Here is a 12,013-nt window from a genome sequence, read left to right as displayed (position 1 = left end):
CCAATGCACTACTGGAGGGGATGTTTGCCAGGCTGGGGGTGCCGGAGGAGTTACACAGTGACCAGGGGCATAACTTCAAGTCCCAGGTCTTCGCCAGAGTGTGCCAGCGCCTGGGGATCTCTATGACTCAGACCACCCCGCTGCATCCCCAGAGCGACGGGACTGTGGAGCGGTTTAATCGGATGCTCCCCACCCAGCTGGCCTCCCTGGTGTCCTGTCACCAACGGGACTGGGACCGCCACCTCCCCCTCGAGCTCTGGGCTTATCGGACCGCAGTCCAGGAATCTACCGGGTGTACCCTGGCCTCACTCATGCTGGGCCGGGAAATGCAAACCCTGGTGGACCTGGTCTTCGGCCCGCCGCCCGGAGACGAGTCGGCACCACCAGCTGGACCGGACTACGAATAGGACCTGCAGCAGTGGATGTGGCGGGTGCACAGCTTTACCCGGACCCATCTGACTCAGGCGGGAGTCTGGCAGAAGCGGTACTACGACCTGCGCTGCAGGGGGCCTGCCTTCCTGCCCTGGGACTTGGTTTGGGTGTACAGCCCGCACCGCCGCAAAGGCCTCAGCCCTAAGCTGGCGCCTTTGTGGGAGGGGGCCGCTGAGGTCCTCGGGGTGGTAGGCAAGGTCTGCCACCGGGGGAGAGTGGTGGTTCTGCACCGAGACCGCCTGGCCCCCTATTGGGACCGGGAGAAGGAGCCCCGCGGGGAGGCTCCGAAGGAGCAGCCAGGGCCAGAGCCGGCCTACAATGGGGTGAACGTGGGCCGCCGGCCACCACCGCTTCGTAACAGCTGCTCACGCAGAGTTCCACAGCCTTTAGCCTAGTATGAGTAGAGCCTGAGGGGGTGTTCGATGTCGGCGGGACGCCAGACGCTTCAGGTGGGGACAGTGTAACCCCCCTGGCCCGGTGGTGAGGAGGAAGCGCACCTAGGCACTCATGGTACCACGGAGCAGGCTGGGAGTTGTAGCCGGGGAGAGTCTGAGGGTCAGCTCGATGACCAGCAACTGACCCTGCATATGTAAATAGTGTTATAGTAGTTTTAGTGTCCTGTGTAGCCTTATAAGTGTATAGCCTGTTGTTAAGTAATTACCACCGAGATGTGAATGTGTTCCATCAGTCTCCTCATGTGTGTGTATGTCCTGTGTTTGGTTTTGTGTGGCTTCGATAAAAGAATAAAGCTGTCGCTTGGTTTACTATCACGTCGCCACTTGTCCTTTCCTGAGGGAACCTGAAAACAGTACAGTATTATAGCATGAACCCCTGACGATTTTCTTGATACGTTTTATGTGCTCTTTTGTATTGTATGTATTTTTGTTGTTCAAATAAAAAGTAAAAAACACAACTTTCCGGATGCGGCTGCTGTAAAAATAAAATGACATCAAGGGTGCTGTACGCAGAGGTCTGAAACCTGCTCTACAGAAGAACTGTATCCAGAGGTGTTAAAGAAGTCGAGATCTCGCCATGAGAGGGGAAGCATCTCAGAAAAGCAGGTGCAGTCGGTTCCACGGTCATAACGCCACTAAGTCGGGCGACAAGAGCAAAACCCACCCGGCTTCCTCCGGGCAAGTAATGAGCAATAATATTTCAAAATTACAGTTCGGATTTATTGGAAAACTTCACAAGAATTATTAGGTTAGGACTGTAAAATTGTTTTTTAATATCTTGGTATATTTACCTTCATTTTAATATAGATATGACCATAAATGATGTTAAGCATATTGAACTTTTGTCGTACTTTTTAAAACATTTTAGCTGAGGACACACGGCGACTATTATACCTTGTGATACATGCAAGACATCTGTAAACGAAGATGTAATTACAATAAAATTGGCAATTAACAGAAAACCACAATTTGTATAATATTATTCCTCGATATGAATGATCAATTGAAGGATTTGAAGAAACTATCAAAGAAACAGCAGCAATAGCAGATGATTTTGGTTTCGAACCCATCTTTACACTTCAATAATCCATTTGTCCTCGAAAAAAGAAAAGACAGGCATATTTTGAGTCTCATAATTATCCTCTTCTCGATCCAAAAGAAACGTTGATTACTTCTGTACTTTTTTGGATTTTCTTACGAAGATCTAACGAAGTATTGCCAGGATCTATATTTAGCGTTCGGTAGCGATAACACTGCTGATATTGATTGAGTAAAAATCTATGATGTATTGACAGCTTTATCTGAAGCAAGAAATCCTCGAACGCCGCTTATGAAGTGTTGGGATTCATACCAAGAAATGCCTTTTGTTTTCCCACCCAAAATGCTACTATTACATTACACATTATGCAAACATTACCAGTTTTAGTAGCTTCTGGGCGTGATTTTCCAAAACTGAAACTAATTACAAATTATTTAAGATGAACCATGTCCAAAAATTGTAAATCAGGATTAATATAATACCAAATGAAATTACTACAGAAGAAAATGTTTAACTGAAATATGAATAAGACTATGCAAGCCTACAAAATAGAGCAATTCAATATTTATAACTTATTTTTTTTATTTTTTGAGAAATGGGCTCACACACCGGAAGACACTAACGTTTCTCTTCGTTAGAGTATGTGAATAACAGTTTAACCCCAAATGTCTGTAATTGTGGTTCTGTTAAAATTCAAAAAAGCATCTATCAATAGTAAGAAATTATTAAGAAAGGAAGAAATTGTGTTATTTCATAAACTGTAAGACTATCCTTTGCTTTGTCTTTTAACGCAAGCGTTCAGGATCCAAGCCCATGTTCGGACGGTTGTGTTTCTCTTGTAATCATCAAATGGCATTGTTTTGTCCGTCAGTTCTTTCTCGAGTTGTACCATGGATATTTTATACCATCAATACTTTTCATGCTCTTTTGCATTTTCCTTCACATACGGAAAAAAACTCAAGGCGTTCTTGTCACTGTGCTACACAGTACAGGACACGCAGTGAGGAATTCGTGCAGCTTTCAGCTCAGTGCGGAATCCAGGGGGAGGACTCGCTCGGTGAATGATCTCTCAGGAAATCCCGGGTGAGATTCAACATCCCGGGTGAGGTTTTTCTGCAACAGCCACGACAAGTATGAAGACGTTCTCTAAATTTCCAGAAAGTGACTTTAAATTAGTTCACATTCTTTGGTAGTTAACAGAACTAAATGCTTTGGAGGTACATTTAAAACTGCAGAGAGCACTGTAGCACTTCAAGTTTAATTGTGTAAACCTGGCTCTCTATGAACACGAGCAAAGAGTACCTCATACATGCAAAGCATGCACTCTACCACTGAGCTACATCCCCAACATAGAAGGTTGTGGAAGTGACTTAGAGATGTGCAGATGCTCACAGAACACAATCCATCTTTTGCATCTTTTAAGTGCTCTTGATTAAACTATGCATAGAAAAACAGCAGTACTGATGATTTTCATGGACTGATGCACACTTGTTCTGTACAACTCCAGTGATAAAACCTTGTCTGTAAATATTGTAGAACGTAAAAGGGTGAAACAACGCTCCAACCACAGGAATGGTAACAGAAAGGATCATTTTCTTATTTAATACGTCCTTTTGAGATGCCTTGTCAATGCATCTCAATATTAGAATATTAGAATTCCTGTCTTCTTGATGGATTCAGACTCCTTCTCAGAAGTCCTTGCTTACCAAATAACTTTACAGCTAAGGAAGAGTAGCTCGGAAAATACCCAACTCAACAAGCAAGCGCATTGGTTGCTCTTGCTCTGAATGCAAGGAGCTGTTTTTTTTTTCGCATTAATCATTATTAACCAGAAACAGCTGCACAACTGGTCGCATTTGTGATTATGTCACTTCTCTGCTTCAGCAAGGTCAATAAAAGACTCTAAAAGTAGTAGAGAAAAACCGAATTAAAATCATATTAGCAATTCTGAGCGATATCTGCATACAGATGCAGCCATTCAAAATGCGTGAGGTATTTCGCGGCATACCCCGGTGGGCGTGTCACAGTATCACGCGGTATGACGCAGTTAACGTGGTGTCACGTGGTTAACTATCCGCCGTCGCCTTGTAAAACCGCCAGGGGGAGCTTAACCTCTCATGTACAGCATTTGAGCCTTTAATTTTGAACTGTGTATTACAGCATGTTAATCATCAGTCATTAAAATGTTGGTATATTTTATGAAAGCAAGATTGCTCAGTTGGACAAAAGTACACAACCTACCTTTATCAGAAATATTTATGCATCAAAGCCTTTACTGAAGATATTACTAATAGTATTAATAATGGATGACTTTAGACAAGCTGTATACTCAAAGTATAATTTCTTTAGCACATTTGTACAAGCACTTGGAATCTGTCCAAGCCACACTTTGTCAGGCATTTTGTTTTACTTCAACGGGCATAAAAACTTCCTTGCTTTTAACAGGGCGTTTCATAATTTCTAACTACGAAAATGATTTAAAATGCGACACTTATCATTCAACTAGAGCTTAAAGTATCACAAGGATCCTCAAGAGCACAGCAAAGAGTGTATTAAAAGACACTTGTATTTATCAACGCTTTCTTTTCCGTATACCAGATTTTATGGAACCACTTCAGAGGGGTGTCAGCCAGTCAGATTCCAGGAATCGGCACTTTAAAGGAAAAATACACACCGGTATTCCATTTCTCCCTAACGATTTTAAGCATCGAAGTATTTAACTAGCATGTGAAATAGCGTGTGAAAAAGTGGTAGTTTTAAGCTTTTCTGCTAATATAATATGGAATCGCGTATCTAAAGAATTTAATAACGGTATTCGTGTGCTGCGACAGGGCTGTGTAGGGCTGTTTCGCCTGCCTGTTCACGCGAGCTGTCTTGTAGCCGACTGGTCTAGGTGTGTGACTACTAGCTGGCAGGTTGTGTGTTCAAATCCAGCTGGTGCTGGACTTTTCTTTTAACAAACATTTCTTCGAAAAAATAGAATAGCAATATTATGGACAATCAATTGACTTTTATATTTCAAAATATCGCAACATGATCGATATTTGCGATATTTTGAACATATCTTCCCTTCTGACAGCGGTGCCTGCTTCTATTGTGTGTGTGTGTGCAACAGAGTAAATTTTTATAGAGAAATGGAGGCTGGACAGTATGCGTTACAATATAAACATTTATATTGATTTAAATCGTGTTCTGATTTAAATCGCAAACACGTGTTTAATTATATGTGTTTTTTAATCATAATCAGGCTAATGCAACATAAATTGATACAGTATCTTTGTCTTCTAAGTATCTTAATAAACTTTCAGCATAGCTTTCTACCCGTCAAGATTTATATTTCTTGGGATTTTGGGATCAAACGTGGAAGGATTAGATTATAATCGTTTTTATTTGTCAAATACGTGATTGTATTTCTGAATGTTATGTGACACCTACAGTAGTTCACTGCTTTAAATACATCGAATTAAGAAAGTTATGTGTAGCACTTTAGATCTTTTTTCTGAACCAGGGAAAATCTGATCATGTTTCTCTATAACAATAATAAAAAAAACTTTATTTTACATATCGCCTTTAAAAGTGGCATCTCAAAGCAATACAGTAGATCGAAAAACAGTTAAAAGGGACCAAATTAAATACCAGACAATCGCAAAGGCATTTTCAATAAAATTATTTTATTCATTCAGCAGTTTGTGAGAGGAACATCCAGCAGGGAGAGACACACACACCGGTTTTCATTGACAAAATTGTTTTTTTTCAATTCCTCTTGTCTAACAGGAATGTTTTGTTTGTGGACAGACTGTTAGACAAGAGGAAAAGACCGCCTCCTCCTACGAAGCATTAATCGCGTATCTAAGGAAAATTGCAGTATACCTTTGTTCATGCACATCATTATACAGTACAGTATCTCAATTTGTATTTCGATCAAAAAAATCGTTTGCCCAGCCACTACTGTTGTTATTGTTTTTATCCTGTAAAGCGTTTCCTTTTTCTGCGTTTTCCATTTCCTTTTTCTGATCACTCGCTTTCTGGATACACATCTCACCTGTCCTGTTCTTTGTTTTCCTGGTTTGCTGATTATGCCTGCTGCGGTCCACTCCTACCCTCACACCTAAAGAATACTATTTTAAATTTCTTGGCGCAGTTCATTAACCCTTGTATGTGCTGTCCGCGCCCAAAATGCAATTAAAAAAAAAGTAAAAAACCGCGCTCAAAATGCAATTTAGAGCTTAATAAGATACACTCCACAGGCAAAATTAAAGACAAAATTAAAGACGATTAAAATCTGTAATCTTTCCACTTGTACTGTGAGTCATCGGACAGTTTCTGCTTTGTGTAAGGATGGTGAGAAAGCTGTGTTCAATGTATTTAAGGGACTCAAAAGTAAAAGAAGATGCTTCATATTGCTTGACTAATTTTAAAAACCAAGTTATAAATGCAGACGCTCCCTCGGTGCCGCGCCGGGTGTAAATATCAAAGTATACAATCCCAACAAGAATTGTACCCATCTGTCATGCAAATAAAACACCTTGAATTGAATTGAGGGAGAGATGGGGGTAGTGGGACAGAGATACTGTAGACAGACTCAAGGCAAATAAGATACTTATGGGTACGCAGGCATTCACGACAGCAACATACGAAACGTTTGCACGTACTGTATAGTTAAGTTATTACTTGGTTTTCAAAGTGCAACGAAATACAATATTGTTGTTGCTGCTGTTCTGGTTGTTTTTATCCCGTAAAGCGTTTTGAGAAGCCACCTTTAAAGGCGATATATACTGTAAAACCACTGATTCTTATGGAATGTGTTCCGCAGGAGATTCAAATTTTTATTTATTTATTTTTTAATCGCGTATCTTAGGAAATCTCAGTATAACTTTGTTCATGAACAGTGGCATGTTACATTATCATTCGTTTTTTTAACAAGGCTCGCCAGCTAATGTGAATCGAAACCTGTCTTGCTAGCTTTTAAAGTCGTGCATGTGTAAACTGTACACTCTAGTAAGAGGGCATGCAAGTTACTCTGCCCCTTTCAGCTGCAGGGAGTCCCTCTGCTGCAACACACAGCAGACAGAACGGGAGACTATTGCCTTTCATATCTGACACCAGTGAAGTAAAAGGGGTGTCTAAAGGGGTGATTTCAGACCACATTTTAGTTACTTTATTTTGTTTACTTTTAACATTTCTGTAATTTACAGTAGATGTCACAATAGAAGCCCGAAGCCTATTATACTCAGTCTAGCCTTGGATCCTCTGAGTCCCTTGACTCAGTTATTGCATATTAATTTCTTGAGATACGCGATTCCATATTATATTCCCTTTTAATCAAATTCTAAAAGTATGCTTGTTGACTCCGGTATCGCGTTAGTTAAAGACTTCGATGCTTAAAATGTTTAGGGAGAAATGGAATACTGGTGTGTATGTTTTCTTTAAAGTACCGAGACCAGCCATATACTGTATGTTTAAGTTCCAAAATTAATATCGTTTATGGACTTCACACGCGTTGCAGTATGCTCCTATTCTTTTTATGCTCAGGCACTAAGATCTCCCTTCTGCTTTGTGTAAGGATGGTATCAAGAGCAATCTTAAGTGGTGAGAAAGCTGTGTTCAATGTATTTAAGGGACTTAAAAGTAAAAGAAGATGCTTCATATTGCTTGACTAATTTTAAAAACCAAGTTATAAATGCAGACGCTCCCTCGGTGCGCTGCTCTGGTGCGCCGGCTCTTACACAGTGCCTGTCTGCCGTAAGCGTTACAATATACATACCCAACACTGCTTGTACCCATCTGTCATGCAAATAAAACACCTTGAATTGAATTGAATTGAGGGGAGAGGGGGGGAATACTAAAGCCAATACTGGCTCAATACCCTCAATGGGCTTTGACGTGCTAATGCGTTGGTTTAACAGTCCGGGTGTGGCAGGCTTCCAATGTCAACTCGACTCGATTGGAAGACAATGAACGTATTTTAGCCCTAAATGAATTAATAGCAAACATGGTTTACATAAAATACATTTTTCCAAGAAAGTTTATAATAATACGATCTATAGTTGAAATCTGACCCTACTTTAAAAATAAAGGAAAAGCATTTTCAGAGAGCAATCATGCTGTGTTTATGTAGAAAAAGCGATTAGGTTTATGAGCAATCTAATTACCTATTCGCTTAAAACGCTATTAAAAATTTACTCTGTTGCACACACACACACAATAGAAGCAGGCACCGCTGTCAAAAGGGAAGGTATGTTCAAAATATCGCAAATATCGATCATGTTGCGATATTTTGAAATATAAAAGTCAATTGATTGTCCATAATATCGCTATTCTATTTTTTCGAAGAAATGTTTGTTAAAAGAGAAGCCCAGCACCAGCTGGATTCGAACACACAACCTATCAGCTAGTAGTCACGCACCTAGACCAGTCGGCTACAAAACAGCTCACATGAACAGGCAGGCGAAACAGCCCTACACAGCCCTGTCGCAGCACACGAATACCGTTATTAAATTCTTTAGATACGCGATTCCATATTATATTCCCTTTTAATCAAATTCTAAAAGTATGCTTGTTGACTCCGGTATCGCGTTAGTTAAAGACTTCGAAGCTTAAAATGTTTAGGGAGAAATGGAATACTGGTGTGTATTTTTTTCTTTAAAGTACCAAGACCAGCTATACACTGTATGTTTATGTTCCAAAATTAATATCGTGTATGGCCTTCACACGCGTTACAGTATGCTCCTATTCTTTTTATGCTCAGCTACTAAGATTTCCCTTCAGTGGTAAAATTCAATACCTACAACGGGCACAGCAAAGACGTTTACTGTAAGTCTTTCTACGACAGACCAACGGACCACGAGTGCCCCTGTCGGTCAACCAATCACGTACTGCGGTGCCACGCGTCATCTTGCGTCATACTGAGCGACGTCACCTGCGGTACGTGTCTGTAACGCGCACTTTGAATGGCTGCATCTGTACAGGCAATCCAATAAGAACGTTGAAATGTTTGAATATCATCTCTCTATATATTGCGCTGCTTTTTACTTGGAGTAAAACTATTGGATTGGAGGAATACTAACCACTGGGTTAAAATGTATTGTTTTTATTTGGAGAAATCAATGAACTCTTGATTTTATATGTTTTAAAAGACGGTCATGTGCACAGAAAAAAGACAGTGCTGAGTATTTTTCTGGAGACGGAGCACTGATGACCTATCCGAGCCAATTGATAAAGCCCACCCAGAGGATACTCTAGCAGAACGTGGAAGAACGTTCACCATTGTAACCAAGGCAACCACAGGAACAACATCAAGAAGCACAATCAATTCCCCATTTAAATCTTTCGTGTAAGGTATGCTATGTGAAAGCATGAAGTAAATCCCCTGATCTCTTTTGAACATGGATAAGGTATTTCTGATGGAGCGCTATGAGCAAAGTTTTAATAAGCTACTCCTGCTGATGATTCAGCTTAAAGAAGTAAAAGCTTCACAAACAAAAGCAGCTCGCTACCACAGCCAATATTAAATGTACTTGGTGGCACATTACCATTTGCACTGGCTCAAAAGTGATCTCGGCAGACGTTGTTCCCTACGTAAAGCTGAAAGCGCCAAAGAGCATTTCCATTGAGAAAAAAAAAATCTGCCTTGATGTTAAACATAGAGAGCCTGCCTTATAGAAGTTCTCCCTCTAAACACCTTGTGCAGCCTCCCGACAGACTAACAAAAAGCGCCTTTTCACCAACTCAATTTATAATACGCCCCTCAAAACTCACAACCGAATAACAATCCATCCGTATATTTGATTTCCAAGATCCATTCAAGGCAACTTGGCTCTTCGCAAGCAAATAATTTCAGGGAAGAAACTCAGTTTAGTCAACTACTGGTGCATTCAGCACACAACTTGCTTTCGCTTGTCAGGGTGGCCGAGTGGTCTAAGGCGCCAGACTCAAGGATGTGTGTCTTTCCAGCTGGCTTGGGTGTTCTGGTCTCCAAATGGAGGCGTGGGTTCAAATCCCACTCCTGACCGCTTCTGTTTTTACCTCTCTTGAATTGTTCCAGTGCTAGCTGACAGTGAATGACTGAAATATAAAAGCAGCAGAAGAAAGCAAGCAACTCAGTGCAATTTGTGAGTATTCTGCACTGTTAAAATGCACAGGTTTTCATACTTTTTGGAATTCGTAGCTCAAGAAGTGACTCCTGTTTCATTTTCTATTCACCAACTCGATTTGCATTCCGCCCCTCACACCTCACAACAGAATAACAAACGGCTTCATGTGCCACAGCATTCCCCTGTAGATTCGGTTTGCACTATGAATTAGGCGACCCCGAATGAAATATTTTAGTGTTGGCTCAAATGTGAGGAATTTCATGAACCCTCAAAAAGGAACTTGCAGAAAATGCCAGCAATTCAAAGCGTGTAGGCAGCATGAACAGACCAATTCTGCAATTTCTGTTATCGCGGGCGTTGCTTTCTGAGTCGAGGCTCTGCTTTAAAAATGAGAAGTGCTGAACTCTAAACACGTTCTTGCCATTACTGCTACTCCTGCTGCTACTCCTTCGTCCTCGAAAAAAGAAAAGACAGGCATGTTTTGAGTCTCATAATGATCTTCTGGATCCACAAGAAACATGTAAATTTGATTGATTCCGCAGTATTTTGGATGTACTGTACTTATAACTTCCATCGAAGAGAGATTTCATCAGTTGCATGAAATTGAAACTTTCGACTTTTTGTCTGGTATGGAAAATATGTTAAAAAAATATAAACAATTTTCTAACGAACAACTCATGAAGTATTGCCAGGATCTATATTTAGCATTCGGTAGTGATAACACTGCTGATATTGATTGAGTACAAATCTATGATGTATTGACAGCTTCATCTGAAGCTGGAAGTCCTAGAACGCCATCTATGAAATTTTAGGATTCATACCAAGAAATGCCTTTTTTGTCCCACCCCAACTGCTGCTATTGCATTACACATTATGTGAACATTACCAGTTTTGGTAGCTTCTGGGCACGATTTTCCTAAACTGAAACTTATTACAAAATTCTTTAAGATGAGCCATGTCCAAAAATTGTAAATCAGGACTAATTTTAATATTAAATGAAATTACTACAGAAGAAAAGGTTTAACTGAAATATGAATAAGACTATGCAAGCCTAAAAAATAGAAAAATTAAATTTATATAACTTATTTTTTTATTTTTTGAGAAATGGGCTCACACACCGGAAGACAATAACGTTTCTCTTCGTTAGAGTATGTGAATAACAGTTTAACCCCAAATGTTTGTAATTGTGATTCTGTTAAAATTATATAAATCGTAAGAAATTATTAAGAAAGTAAGAAATTGTTTTGTTTCACAAACTATAAGACAATGAAGAGAGTTTACTTCGCTTTTGTTCTTTTAACTTAAGAGTTCAGGGTCCAAATCCATCTGCGGACGGTTGTGTTTCTTGAATTTCTTGTAATCATCAAAAGTCGTTGTTTTGGGCTTCAGTTTTTTCTCGAGTTATACCATGGATATTTTATACAATCAATACTTTTCATACTCTTTTGCATTTTCCTTCACATACAGAAAAAGTTGAAGGTGTTCATGTCACTGTGCTGCACATTTATGCTGGACCACCTGTAACAGTACAGGACACACAGTGAGGAATTCGTGCAGCTTTCAGCTCAGTGCCGAGTCCAGAGGGAGGACTCGCTCGCTGAATGATCTCTCAGGAAATCCCGGGTGAGATTCAAAAGGTAAACCTGGCTCTCTATGAACACGAGCAAAGAGTTCTCACTCAACAGAAGATTGCGATGTGAGTACAGTAATATAAAACACCTGAAGATGCCAGGGATTGAACCCCGGACCTGTGGAGCAGTAAGTGACTTGTAGCGCTGACATAAGAGATACTTACATAAAGTGCTTTTACTGACCACATTACAAATCACAGGAAGTAAGGTCTTAAAACATTGGGCAGTAGTGGGATTTAAACCCACGCCCCTGAGAGAGTGGAGCCTAAAATCCAGCATATTAGACCATTCAGCCACACTACCTCTGGCCCCTTCTCCTTTCCTCTCGTTGCTGAGTATAGGTGCCTTCATGCAATTGAGCCA

General features: G+C 40.4%; 1 non-coding gene across 1 annotated transcript; it reads left to right on the top strand.

Annotated features, from left to right (window-relative positions):
* The first annotated feature begins 9,824 nt into the window (after positions 1-9,824).
* trnal-caa (transfer RNA leucine (anticodon CAA)) lies at positions 9,825-9,937 on the top strand. Its single transcript has 2 exons — positions 9,825-9,862; positions 9,892-9,937. It is a non-coding gene; the product is annotated as a tRNA-Leu (tRNA).
* The last annotated feature ends 2,076 nt before the right edge of the window (positions 9,938-12,013 follow it).

Source organism: Atractosteus spatula, chromosome 10 (assembly GCF_055471065.1).
Source record: "Atractosteus spatula isolate fAtrSpa1 chromosome 10, fAtrSpa1.hap1, whole genome shotgun sequence".
NCBI lineage: Eukaryota > Metazoa > Chordata > Actinopteri > Semionotiformes > Lepisosteidae > Atractosteus > Atractosteus spatula.
This window is presented reverse-complemented; position numbering and strand designations above follow the sequence as displayed.